This window comes from Salvia splendens, chromosome 19 (genome assembly GCF_004379255.2).
Source record: "Salvia splendens isolate huo1 chromosome 19, SspV2, whole genome shotgun sequence".
NCBI classification, from domain to species: Eukaryota; Viridiplantae; Streptophyta; class Magnoliopsida; order Lamiales; family Lamiaceae; genus Salvia; species Salvia splendens.
Window position 1 is genome coordinate 19,609,353 of NC_056050.1, and position 12,824 is coordinate 19,622,176.

The window sequence follows — 12,824 nt, forward strand, 5'->3', positions numbered from 1 at the left end:
CTTAAACAGTTGGTTAAATTTGCTTTAATTCTCTTTATATTTTTCTGCATCTGTTATGATCCATCTAGAGAGTCCATAACTTTAATGTTCTGAATGCAGCTTCTTATCGATAATATCAGTAGACCAGCTCCAAATATCACTCATCTATTGCTTAAATTTGACATTGATGGCCCGGTTGAGAGGACATTGCTTCAACCAAAGTTTCAGTACAGGTTTTTAAAGCTATTTCACTAAAAATAAGCTAGTACTACACTTATTTATAGATTGATTTGATTTCTTTTGCATTACTTTGTTAAACATATAACATGCTTTATTGTGTCTTATAGTTGTCTGAAGGTCATTCTTGGAATTCTGGACAAACTTTTGATTCCAGATGTCAATGCTTTGCTTCATGAGTTCGGCTTTCAGGTTAGGAGCGTTAATAAATGTTTATGCTATTTGTCAATGATTCGATGATGTGGATGCTGTAGAACCACCTGCTTTGTACCTATGTCAGCATAAGCTAAGTACTTTTCTGCAGCTCCTTTATGAACTTTGCGTGGATCCATTGACTTCGGCACCTCTTATGGATTTGCTGTGTACCAAAAAGTACCAGTTTTTTGTTAAGGTGATTCCTTTGCCATGATATATTCAAATTTGTTTATTAAGTCAACGAGGAGGCTTTGGCTAATATTATATTGATTATATGTCCTAAAATCTAGCATCTGATTTCAATTGGTGTTGCTCCCCTTCCAAAGAGAAGCAGCAGCCAGGCGCTTCGAATCAGCTCACTCCATCAGGTTTTATTACTGACTAATCCATATTTATTTTCATCTGTAATGTGTATGCGAATTTTATTTCTATTTCTTTTTGTGCATGTGCCCGGCTGCCAATGCATGGTTGATTGGTTTCTAATTTAATATTCTATTTTGCTTTGTTATAAAGTAGAATCAAAACCTCTAAATGGTGCTAGCCTTGACATCAGAACAAGTAATTGCTTCCTTGCTAATTTTTGCTTCTTGCCTCCTGTAGAGAGCCTGGCTGTTGAAGCTTTTAGCTGTAGAATTACACTCAGCAGACATACTACTAGATCACAATCATCATGAAGCCTGCCAAAGTATTCTCACTGAGTTGTTTGGCCAAAGACATGCGGATTATGGCATTGATCTCGATGGATCCAATTATATCCTTCATAATGACACACAAATTGGAGCAAATGGTCCCATTAGTAAGAGTAAGGTAATGTGTTTCTATCATATTTGTCAGGATAAGCAATTTTTTCTGGATGTATGTTCTTTCAGTTTTACCTCACTAACAGAAAATTACATAGTGAGGTAAGCAGTTCCTTCATTACTTGGATTCAGTGCTTGTCTAAAATGAGTACACTTGTTGGTTTACCCTTATTTTGGATAATAGGTGCTCGAGTTGCTTGGTGTTGTCCAGTTTGAGTCGCCTGATATCACTTTGAAGTCGTCGCAGTTTGTTTCTAGTGCAAAATACTCATCCCTGGTAAGGTGAAATCATTTTTACTGTAGTATATTTACTTTTATCTAATGTCACATGCTTTGCAGGCTGAGGATATCCTCTCCAGCCCAACTACATCAGGAAGGAGTGTCTATTACAGTTCTGAACGTGGAGATCGCCTTATTGACCTAGCATCTCTTAGAGATAGACTATGGCAGGTATTTTCTCGTCCCCACCTCCTCACTCTTCATGTTCGAGTCGTCTACTTGTGATTTCATTGAAATAAAGTTAATAAATTGATTATACTTTCTCTTGACAGAAATTCAATTTGTACGATGCCCAGTCAAGTACTTTTCAGGGTGAAGCTGAGTTGAACGAAATAAGGGAAGCTATTCAACAACTTTTAAGATGGGGATGGAAATACAACAAGAACCTTGAGGAACAAGCTGCACAGCTACATATGTCAACAAGCTGGTCGCAGATTGTTGAGGTTTGCTCCATTTTTATGCATATCTTTCTTACAATATGCTTTAATCATGAATCTTTCACAAATTGAGTTTGCTCTGGGAGTTGGGGGAAACTTTTTTGTTACTTTTGTATATTCATAAAATCAGTCCTGCCATTTTTCTTTTTCTTGGTGCTGATCCTTAGCCTTTTAAGGTGACAAGATGCCTGGAAGTTGGTAAATGAAAATGGTGGTTTTGATTTAAGAAGTTGATTTTTTTTATTGCTCCTTCCTATTTAATTTTATTAATTGTCTTCCTTATTTTTTGGTTGTGATCCTATTTGTTTACCTCCAGATAGCTGCATCCCAAAGGATCTCATTTCTTGAGAATCGATCTGATATACTATTCAAGTAGGTCCATATCTGCCATTATGTTATCTACTAAGGTATGCTTGTGTTGGTACTCACTCTAGAGTCATATGAAAAGGTTACTAGATGCTACCTTGAACTTCTCTGGTGCTCCTGACTGTTCCTTGAAGATGGCTCAGATATTAACCCAGGTTATAAACCAAATAAATCAGCTTCTTCGAGCTTATTTCTGTATATATTGAATGTATATTGATGATTTGTTGCATCTTTCAAGGTTGGTCTCACTTGCATGGCAAAACTGCGTGATGAGAGATTTGTCTTCTCTAGTGACTCAACATCTGATACCGTCACATGCCTTGACATTATCATGAGTAAACAATTATCTAATGGAGCTTGCCGCTCTATTTTATTCAAGCTAATCATGGCAATTCTTAGACATGAATCTTCAGAAGCACTGAGAAGGCGGTAATGACATCCGACTGAGAAAATACTGCTTCCTCATTGCAATGTCTAGAAATGAAAAGTGAAAACTAATAAGTTTTGAATATGTTTTGTTATTTCTTAATCCAGCCAATATGCATTGCTACTTAGCTATTTCCAGTACAGTCAGCACATACTTGATTCCGATGTTCCGGCAACAATTTTGCAGTTCTTGTCTGAAAATGGACAAGAAGATGAAGAATTCGATCTTGAAAAGGTTCAGATTCATAATTTAAACATTTATTTCCAGCACTTTTATTATATTGACCAGAGCACATCTCTTACAGATTGATAAAGATCAAGCTGAATTAGCTCATGCAAACTTTTCAATCCTCAGAAAGGAAGGCCAACCCATTCTTAATCTGGTTGGATAATCACAAAAATCTTCTCTGAAATTTGCACTCTTCCTTTGTCCATGTTATTTGATTAATGTTTTACCATTTGTTGCTGATGATGAACATAAGCAAGCTAAAATGTTTAGTTTTTTTTCCTACCTTCACATTACACTCTGAGATGCTGAAATCAAAGAACGCAGTCTAATACCTTTAAGAATGAAATATAACTGTGACATATAGTGTAATGCCAGGAGAATAAGATCAATAACTAAGGAAGGTGTACTACTTATATAAGTAGGAAATATGAACTTTGGTTTATGTTGTATGTGGGACCCTGCAGATTAGGATTCGGTTAATAAGTTAATCATTCCTCAAGACCTCAACAATTGGTGTAGATTATGATGTCATGTTTTTCTTAAGAAATTGATGCTACATTCCGAAGAAAAACTTAGTTCTAATTGTAGATTATCGATATCGTCTTTCTCCTGATTTTTCCTAGGCATGTAACATGTGTAAAAGAAAGTTTTACTATCATGATTTCAAATTTGAATCGCTCAATATAGTTTATGCCATTTACGACACCATTCTAATGGTTCTGATAGAACATTCTAGAGCATGGAGTATAAACCTGCTGCTTCATAATGGTTGGAGCAGATACATTATAGAGTTTAAACGGTTTATTTATAATGGAATCATGTTTCTATATTGAATTGCGATGATTTCTCACAATCTTAGTTTCTTCTACTATCTGCAAGATTGTATGAGTCTGTTATGTTCAATTGGACAGTATTCCCTTATCAAGTGGCACAATTTTCTAGACATAGCCTAAAGCTGGTAAATTACCTAACAATACAAAAACTAGGAAGATTCCACACAATGAGGCTGTTAATTAAATAAATAGATGAGTGAGTGAGAACACACAAGTATTATGTCTGGGTGGGTTGCAGGAGTGAACTGACCATTACTCTGTTCTATCCAAAGATTGCAAATATTCAATGCTACTATGGATAGTTTTCTTAAGGTGCAAGTTTTTTACATTGTCGTCTCCTCTCCAATCGCCTCTTAAAAGTAAATGAAAAATCAGAGCTTACTTATTTTTCTTTTATTTTTATTTTGTGAGCCTTTACCTACTTGTTCGTCCTTTTGATTTGTATCATTTATTTATTTACTTTTTCTTTTTTGTATATAGGTTATAAAAGATGCTACACAGGGCAGTGAATCCATAAAGACTATGTCATTGTATGTCCTGGATGCACTCGGATCATGATAAGTTTTTCTTGAGTCAACTTGAGACTAGAGGTTTCTTAAGGAGTTGCTTCACGAGCATAAGTAATTTTTCTTGTCAGGTAAAGGAGCCTAAGCCTTTCCATTTCCAAAACTATATGCATAATATTGTTTTGATGTAACTCTTAATATTGTCTTGTTATCTTTTAGGCATGCAATTTTTTTATGATGACTTGAACCTTAGTACATGTGTTGTGCTTAGAATATTTTCTTTGTTGAAGAATAAACAGCAAGTTCCTTCTCTCAAAGAAGAAAGAAGATTGAGATATGAATGCACTGCGTATCATTACCATTACTTTTTCATATATATATATATATATATATATATATATATATATATATATATATATATATATGTATATATTATATTTTCTATGTGAATAATGCAAAACCTCATATTTTTTTTCTAAATTCTGCTCTTAATTTTCAAATCCACTATAATGATAGTGAGTCTTAAACTTCACGACCGATTATGTGCTTATTTAAATTGCTATATTTGCTGATAGCTTCTGCCAATGTTCTTTGGTTTCATTTTAGATAAGTTCAGAAGAATTTCTAGTGCTTGTGCCTATTCAAAATTAAGAACCACATGAAAAAATTCCACACTTCTATCTATTAGCTTTTCAAAGTGAACTTCAGGTGTATTAACTTTATACAGTGTGCATGTACAAGACAGTTGTATATGTGATATGCATGCCATGTTTGTATTGCTGTTCTATTTGCAGCCTATGAATTTTCTAAGCTCATTTCTTCCTTCTATATTCTTGCTACTATTCAGGATGGTGGGTTTTCATTAGATTCTATGCAGCGCCTCTGTACTCTTGAAGCAGAACTTTCTTTGCTTCTGAGAATAAGCCATAAATACGGACGGCTGGGTTCTCAGCATTTATTTTCTATGGGATCTCTTCAGCACATTGCTTCTTGCAGAGCTCTACATCTTCCTGTTAAGGTATGTCACGTCTTCTCTTATCCTTCCCATCAGTACATCAGAAGGTCTTATTTAATTGGCTTTGAATAAATTACTAACCTGCATCAGGGAAATATTCGGCGCCTTGACAACAAGTTTGGGAAGAATTCTTTTGATGTTGATAAACAGCGAATGGTGATTGCTCCTACGCTGAGATTTTTGTTTTCGATAACTTCACTGGTTGATACGTCTGAGTTCCTTGAGGTTAGACAACTCAACAAATCTTTATAAATGGACTTATTATGTATTATATAAAATAACCGTTTAAGATAAGCACTATACAGTTTCAAACTATTTCATATAATTTCTACTTCCTGCATTCAGGCTGGGCTTTCTCTACAAGTACACATAAAGTTAATTAGTATCGAAGGAAATGTTGTTGTAAAAGTGGCTAGTGGCATGCCTTTGTCATTCAACCAATTACACTGAGGCACAATGTTGTTAATTTGATAAAGTTAAATGCATTTAACACAACGGCATCCCTGGGCCTATTGGTGCATGTTGCAGCTTACCATGACTAGTATATTTATATGTTTAAGGTCAATATTGTCTTCATGAAAACTTTTTATTCCAAAACAGTCATCACATATGCATTGTATTTCAACTGCTTTGAGCTGTTCCAGTCCTTTGATTTATTGTTTCTTCAGTTTGCCTTAGTTGGCTTTGTCATAGGCAATTTGTTTCTCCCCTTTTTCTTGTGACCTGTCCAAGTACATCCTTTTAATTCTACAGTGTATGACAGGTGAAGAATAAAGTGGTTCGTGAAATCATAGAATTCATTAAAGGTCATCAACTACTGTTTGATCAAATCCTCCAGGAAGATCTTTCAGATGCCAATGAACTTACAATGGAAATAATCAACCTCGTTGTGGGTATACTTAGCAAGGTAAAGATCCAAATGTATTTACTTAATCTTATCCTTGAATGTCAACAAGGTGCATGTGATTGCTGTGGTTATGTATCTTGTCCAGATAGTAGGTTGCATTTCTTGTATAATAGATGCAAATTAACTACTAGCATACAAATTTAAAATCTTTTGCTCAATTATTCTCTACTGGCTTTCAGGATTCAACAGTTGTAAATTTTTGTTTAGAGGTTTTCTCTAACTATAAACTGTTGACTTTTATAAGGTTTGGCCATACGAGGAGAGTGACAAATATGGATTAGTTCAAGGGCTATTTGGAATGATGAGTTCTCTCTTTTCTCGTGACATTTTCTCATCAATACAATCTGTGCGATCAGAGGTAGTTAGATTTCCCTTACTTTTAGTAATTTAATGGATGGAGGAATGAATGAACTAGACATCTTGAGTTTTTATGATATTTATTTATTTTCTTTATATGACATGATTTTTCAGAACTTGCAGAAAGCTGATGTTAGTATATCCCGTCTCTCCTTTAGTTTGAGCTCTTACCTTTATTTTCTTGTTACAAAGAAGTCTCTAAGGCTGCAGGTGGGTAAATTTATAACCTGCTATTGGTTTGGTTTTGTTCTCAAATCTGGATTTTCAAAATGATGAAATATGTTTTACTCGGCATTCCTTTAGGTTTCAGATGGTGCTACTGCTTCTGCATCCCAACAGCCTACACTAGCTTTATTAGCTACTTTCCTTAGTATCCTAGCTTCTGCACTTGAAAAAGCTGCAGAGGAAAAATATTTGTTGCTCAAAAGGAAGACATGTTACGATTTGTACACCTGCGAAAGTATCAGCCATTTAATTCCCTAAAGTACTCCAAGCTTGCCTATAAAAACACCCTTCACAGACAGCAAGTTCTTCCCCTTCCACACTCTTCGAAAACCCAACAAATTTAACAAGAATTGAGAGTTAATAGCAACAAGAAGAGTTCATTCTCCCTCTTCACAGCCCTCTACGGGTAACACTATCAAATCCAACTTCTTTCCATAACAATCCATGTCATTAGCCAAGCATGTACAAAAGGAAATAGGGGGCTTTAACATAGATTCTTGATATTCTTTTTGTTACCCCAAACAAATCTTATGTTTCAATATCATATTGCAAAGAATCTAGCAACACCAATTTCATTTTATGTAAACAAAGCTTCATCATAGATTCTAAAACAATTGTCAAGAACATCATCGCTTTCTCATCAATCAAGTTCCCAAACAAATCAAAATCAGTAATCACATAGCTACTGTGCCAAATCAAATAACTACACTAAGTAAGGAAGGGGTCAAGAACTTAGCTTTAGGGCCGGAAGGGCTGTCCAAAGACTACCGACGAACCCCCGTCTAATCATAAGAAATTCAAATAAGTGTACACTCCGCACTTCCAACTTATTTAATGTCTCATTATGATCACGTTGATCAATCAAGTATATCCAATTACACTAAAACATCCAACATTATACTGACCAGTAACCAAGGCCTAAAATGAGACTTATCATTGTTACTCCTAAACACGATGTTAAAAATACTTCTGATGTTGTTGATGTGGTTTCTCCCCAAACGTGATGTTAAAAATACTTCTGATGATGCTGCTGATGTGGTTTCCCCCAAACACAATGTTAAAAATACTCCCAAGAAGTCCGCTGAGCCTGAGACATCGGAGAGGAAGTCTAACCTATTCTAGAGAATCTGGAGCGAGGACGACGAGATTGTCATCTTGAAGGGGATGATCGACTACTTAGCTAATCATAAAACAGATCCAGCTCGAGATATAAACATGCAATTCATTCTTTTATCAAGGAAGATCTGCAGGTTGATGGTAGCCGAACACATCTCCTTGATAAAATCAGAAGGATGAAAAATAATTTCGAGAAGAAAATCAAGAATGACAAAGAGACGACATTCTCCAAGCCGCACGAGCCAATGTTTATGATCTATCGAAAACAATTAGGGTGAATAAAGAGAAGGCAACTGTGGTGAATAGTGGTGTGGTGAGGAGATCGGCCAGCAAGAAGAAGAGTGAAAAGGTGGTGGAGAAGAAGAGGAAGAGAGGAATTGTCCGGAGGGTACTTCCTATCCCCCTCTACCAGGCAATTCCTCGATTGTTTCACCTTATTCCCATGTGTCTTGCTGTTGGTCTTGGCGAGTTCCTCTTCATCGACATTCTCTCTCCCTCGCCTCAACGGCTGGGCGGCGTCGCTGTAGTGATTCTCCATCTCGGACGGACGTTCCTCAGCACTGTCTTTTCTCGATGTGCCTTTTCCTTCGTCGTGCGGCGTCACCGTAGAGAGATTTTCGCTATTTTCTTGCCATTTGAAGCTCGATCTCTTCCTAACTACTACCTCCATCTTTTAGAAATAGAAATTTTTGAAACAACACAACTTTTAATGTACAATTAGTAAAATAAGAGACAGATAAAATAAAAAAGTGATAAAAGTAAAGAATGGGTCCCACCTAAATTGAGAGTTTAAAATTTCAATACCAAAATGAAAATAATTTTTATTTTTAAAGGACGAGTGTAGTATAAATAAAGCCGCACAAGGCTCGATTTAAGAGAATCGGCTATCCAAGAACAAGCCACATATCATACAATACACATCCATCATCTGGGAGAATGAGGATTGATATGTTGGAATGGAGAAATCAGTTAATTGGTAAACAAGAAATCAAGAGATGAAGTTATGGCAAGAATAAAGAAGAAAATCAATTAAAGATTATGGAAAATCAAATAAAAAGGATATTAGTATAATTAAAAATATATTTTCCATGTATAGCTAGAATTAGAGTATATAAAAGGTTGTGTAACCATTGAGAAAATTAATTAAAGTCTAATACAATATAGTCCATAAAGCTTTTAATGTCTTTTATTTTCCGCATTTTACTTTTGAACATGGTATCAGAGTATGATCGATCACATGAATGATCTTTTTGTCTCTATAGCCAAAGCCAAGATAATTTCAAAAAATAAATAAATCAAACCCTTGAATTTCAATCCCAACAGCCAAAACAAAATACCAATACCTAGCCAGATCTATCCAAAAAAAAGGTCTAATCTCTCTAAAGTCCAATCTCTCCAAATTTGGAATTTTAGTTTGTATTTTTATTCGGTTGTGTAATTGGGAAGTTTTTTTTTTCTCAAAATGGAGGAATGATGACCGGCTCTGTTTTCTATCCTAAATCAAAACAAATGTGTAAAATTCATATAAGAGTTGGCGATTGACACCATCGAGAAGATGACGGAAACTTCCAAGGAGAAACCCGTTTGAGCAGATTCCGCTGAGAAAGAGGCGGAGAAACGCATTGTAGGGGGGGGGAGGCGAAGCAGTTGACAAATTGTCCGACAAAGGGGGAGAGGAAGTACCTTGCCGGAAGGGATGGAGCCGCCAAGAGGGCGATAAGATTATAGAGGAAATACCCTAGTGGAACAGATGGAGTCGCCAGGTTTTCCCAAGCCACGAGAAGAAGGCTGACCGCAGATCGGGAACGCTGAAAAGTGCAGCTGATGGGAGAGGCAGTAGCAAGGCCGGGGAAATGTTGCGATGAAAATAGCGAAAATTCGAAATTTAATAAAATTATAATAATATTTAAATAATTAAAATAATAATAATATTGAAGAAGTAATTTATAATATAAGAAAAAAAATAATTAAAATAATAATAATATTGAAGAAGTAACTTATAATATAAGAAAAAAAAGAGAGATGTAGTCAATTTATTTAATATGAGTCGTTCTTTTAAAAATTAAATAAAACAAAAAAATATGATATCAAATTTAAAATTAAAATTGTTTGAAATCTGAAAACAAGCATGATGTAGGGAAATAAAACATAAAGTTAAATGAAGTATTAGCTCGAAATACTTTTATAAAAAGAGGTATTAGAATCAAAACTAATCTAAATTGTTATAATTTTGTTATTTCTCATTTAATTTTATTCTATGTATTTCAAGTAAATTATTTATATACATATAATATATTATAATTCTTTTGTTTAAAGTATATCATACTATAATTTAAATGAATCCAATTAAATCTAATACAGAAAAAATTTAATGAAGACATTTAATTACGTGATACGTTTATTTAAATAAAATAAATTAATTAGTATATCTAGTGACCAAACTTGTTTATTAACTCTTTAAATAGTAATGGGTTAATAAACTAAATCAATTAAATTGGAGTCATTTGACCAAATTAATTAAAACCCATCTAAAAAAGCCCAATTGATCTAAACCTAATAAACACGCGCCGCCGTATCATCTTCTTCCTCCTAGTGAAAATCTACTCCGGTTTGCAATTGTTTTTCTTCTTCTTTCTTCTTTGACGATGCAATTTACTCATTCTCTCTTCTCAAAATACAACAAAAATTAAGTCTTTCATGGATATTAAATTTCTCAATATAACAGACACGACATTTGAACAGGGTAGTCATGGCTGGGTAATGAGTTTGGCTGGGTAATGAGTTCGGCTCCGGCCAAGCCCCCGCTCGAGCGGTGGCTTGGCCAACGCTATCTTCGTCCCTGCTATATACTACTCCACGTCACACAATAATAAACATAAACATGTCATATAACCTATTTGATATTGAGGAGAGGACTGAATGAGCCACTCAATTCATATTGATATTTACAATGTAAGTATAACTTTTCATCAATCATCGATAACTCATAACACCATTAAATTATAATAACATGGATCGAAGTAACAAAATATCACTAAACATTTTAAATGGAGCTTCATGAAAAAAATTGAGTCATTTTAATAATGAATAGTACATATTTTATAGTCACAATTTATGTAGGCACAAGCAGTGGGCAACATGAGCAATATACTCCTATTTCAATTTTGTTTTCAAAATAAGTAGGGGTGAGCAAAAAAACCGGAAACCGAATATCCGAACCGAACCAAACCGAAATTTTGAAATTCAGTTCGTTTTTTCGGTTTTTTCGGTTCGGTTTGGTTTTAAAAATAAAAAAAATTTCAGTTTTTCGGTTCGGTTCGGTTCGGACGAAGAAAAAAATGAAAAAACCGAATTATATATATATTCTATTAATTTAATATATTATATTATATATAATATATATATAGTTTTAATTTATTCTACTATATAATATATATTATATGTATTATTAATTTTATATTATATATAAATATTCTATTAATATATATAAAATAAAATAAAATACACATATATAAATATATATTTATAATATATTTATTTTTTTCAGGTTTTTCGGTTTTGTTCGGGTTTTCGGTTTTTTAAGTTCGGTTTTCGGTTTTTCGATTTTTCGGGTTCGGTTCGGTTTGGATTTTGAACTAAATTCGGTTTTTCGGTTTTGGTTCGGTTTTGGGAAAAAACCGAATCGAAACCCGAATACACACCCCTAAAAATAAGGAAGATGTTAATTGCAAAGAAAAAAATGATGTAGTGTGGGTTAGGTGTGTGTTAGATTTTATTTTAACAATAAAATCGACTTTTAACATTTGTATCCTTTTTTTGTTCAATTTTATAGTACAATACATATTTTTTAATTTTGTATTAAGCAAAAACTAAAAAATGATTTAAAAATATCATAATTTGAATATACTCCATGAAACTGAAAATAAGAAATTAAAAAATGGAGTTCTAATTTAAATTATGAATATTAGAGCATCCACATCCATGCTCTTTGGCAAGAGCATAGATGTGGGCCGGACTCACTTTTATTAATTTTTTACTCCTGGCTCTTCTCCAGGAGCACAGCACCCACATTCATGCTTTTCCGCAAGGACATGCTCAAAGGTCTCACCATTCCATTATTTAATTTAAATATTTCAATTACTAAAAATACATTAAAATATAAAAAATATAATTAAATCCTAAAAAATAAAAATTACAAACTTAAAATCCTAAAAAATAAAAATTACAAACTTAAAATCCTAAAAAATAAAAAATACATAATTAAAATCCTACAAATTAAAAATTACATAATTAAAGGCTAAAAAAAAACCCTCATGGAACACTAGTCCTTTGACCCTATCCCCAATATTTTTCGTAGACCCCGTATCATTGCCAAATGTGAATCAAGTTGCTCGGGAGTCATCCGAGACCTATCGGCCAAATTGAGTTGAGCCAAAATGGTCCACAACAAGTTGGTGGAGGGTTGAGGTGGCATAAAGAGAGCGGGAGCGGGGGGGATGGAGTCGCGGTGCGATGACGGTTGGCCGTCGCCTTCTTCCTTCATTGCGGCCGGCGTTGGGAACTGCTCGGGCCGGCGTCTGGGCTACCCAAGTTAGCTCCGGCAAGCTGGCTAGCCACCTCATCCTAGCCGGCGTCGGATATGGATACCGAGCTCGACCGTTTGCTGGAGGAGCTGGAAGAGGATGATACGCCTCGCTTATACTTCGGATGATGACGCACCTCCTGCCAAGCGCTGAGGTACTTGAACGGTTTGTAATGTTGAGATTGGTAGGTCGCCAACGCGCCACTGATGATGTCGAGCTCGCTCCTGCCGCTCCCCGCCGACCGCTCTTCCTGGAGGTAATACCCCTGGAACTTTTGGATTTCTTCGTTGGCTCTGAAGATGACATTGCGCACCATACTCTCATTGCGCTCGAT

The 12,824-nt window shown here is 34.8% G+C and overlaps 1 pseudogene; it reads left to right on the forward strand.

The window, feature by feature from the left end:
• Positions 1 to 8,240, forward strand: part of LOC121778103 — a 33,070-nt pseudogene extending 24,830 nt beyond the window's left edge.
• Positions 8,241 to 12,824: the final 4,584 nt, after the last annotated feature.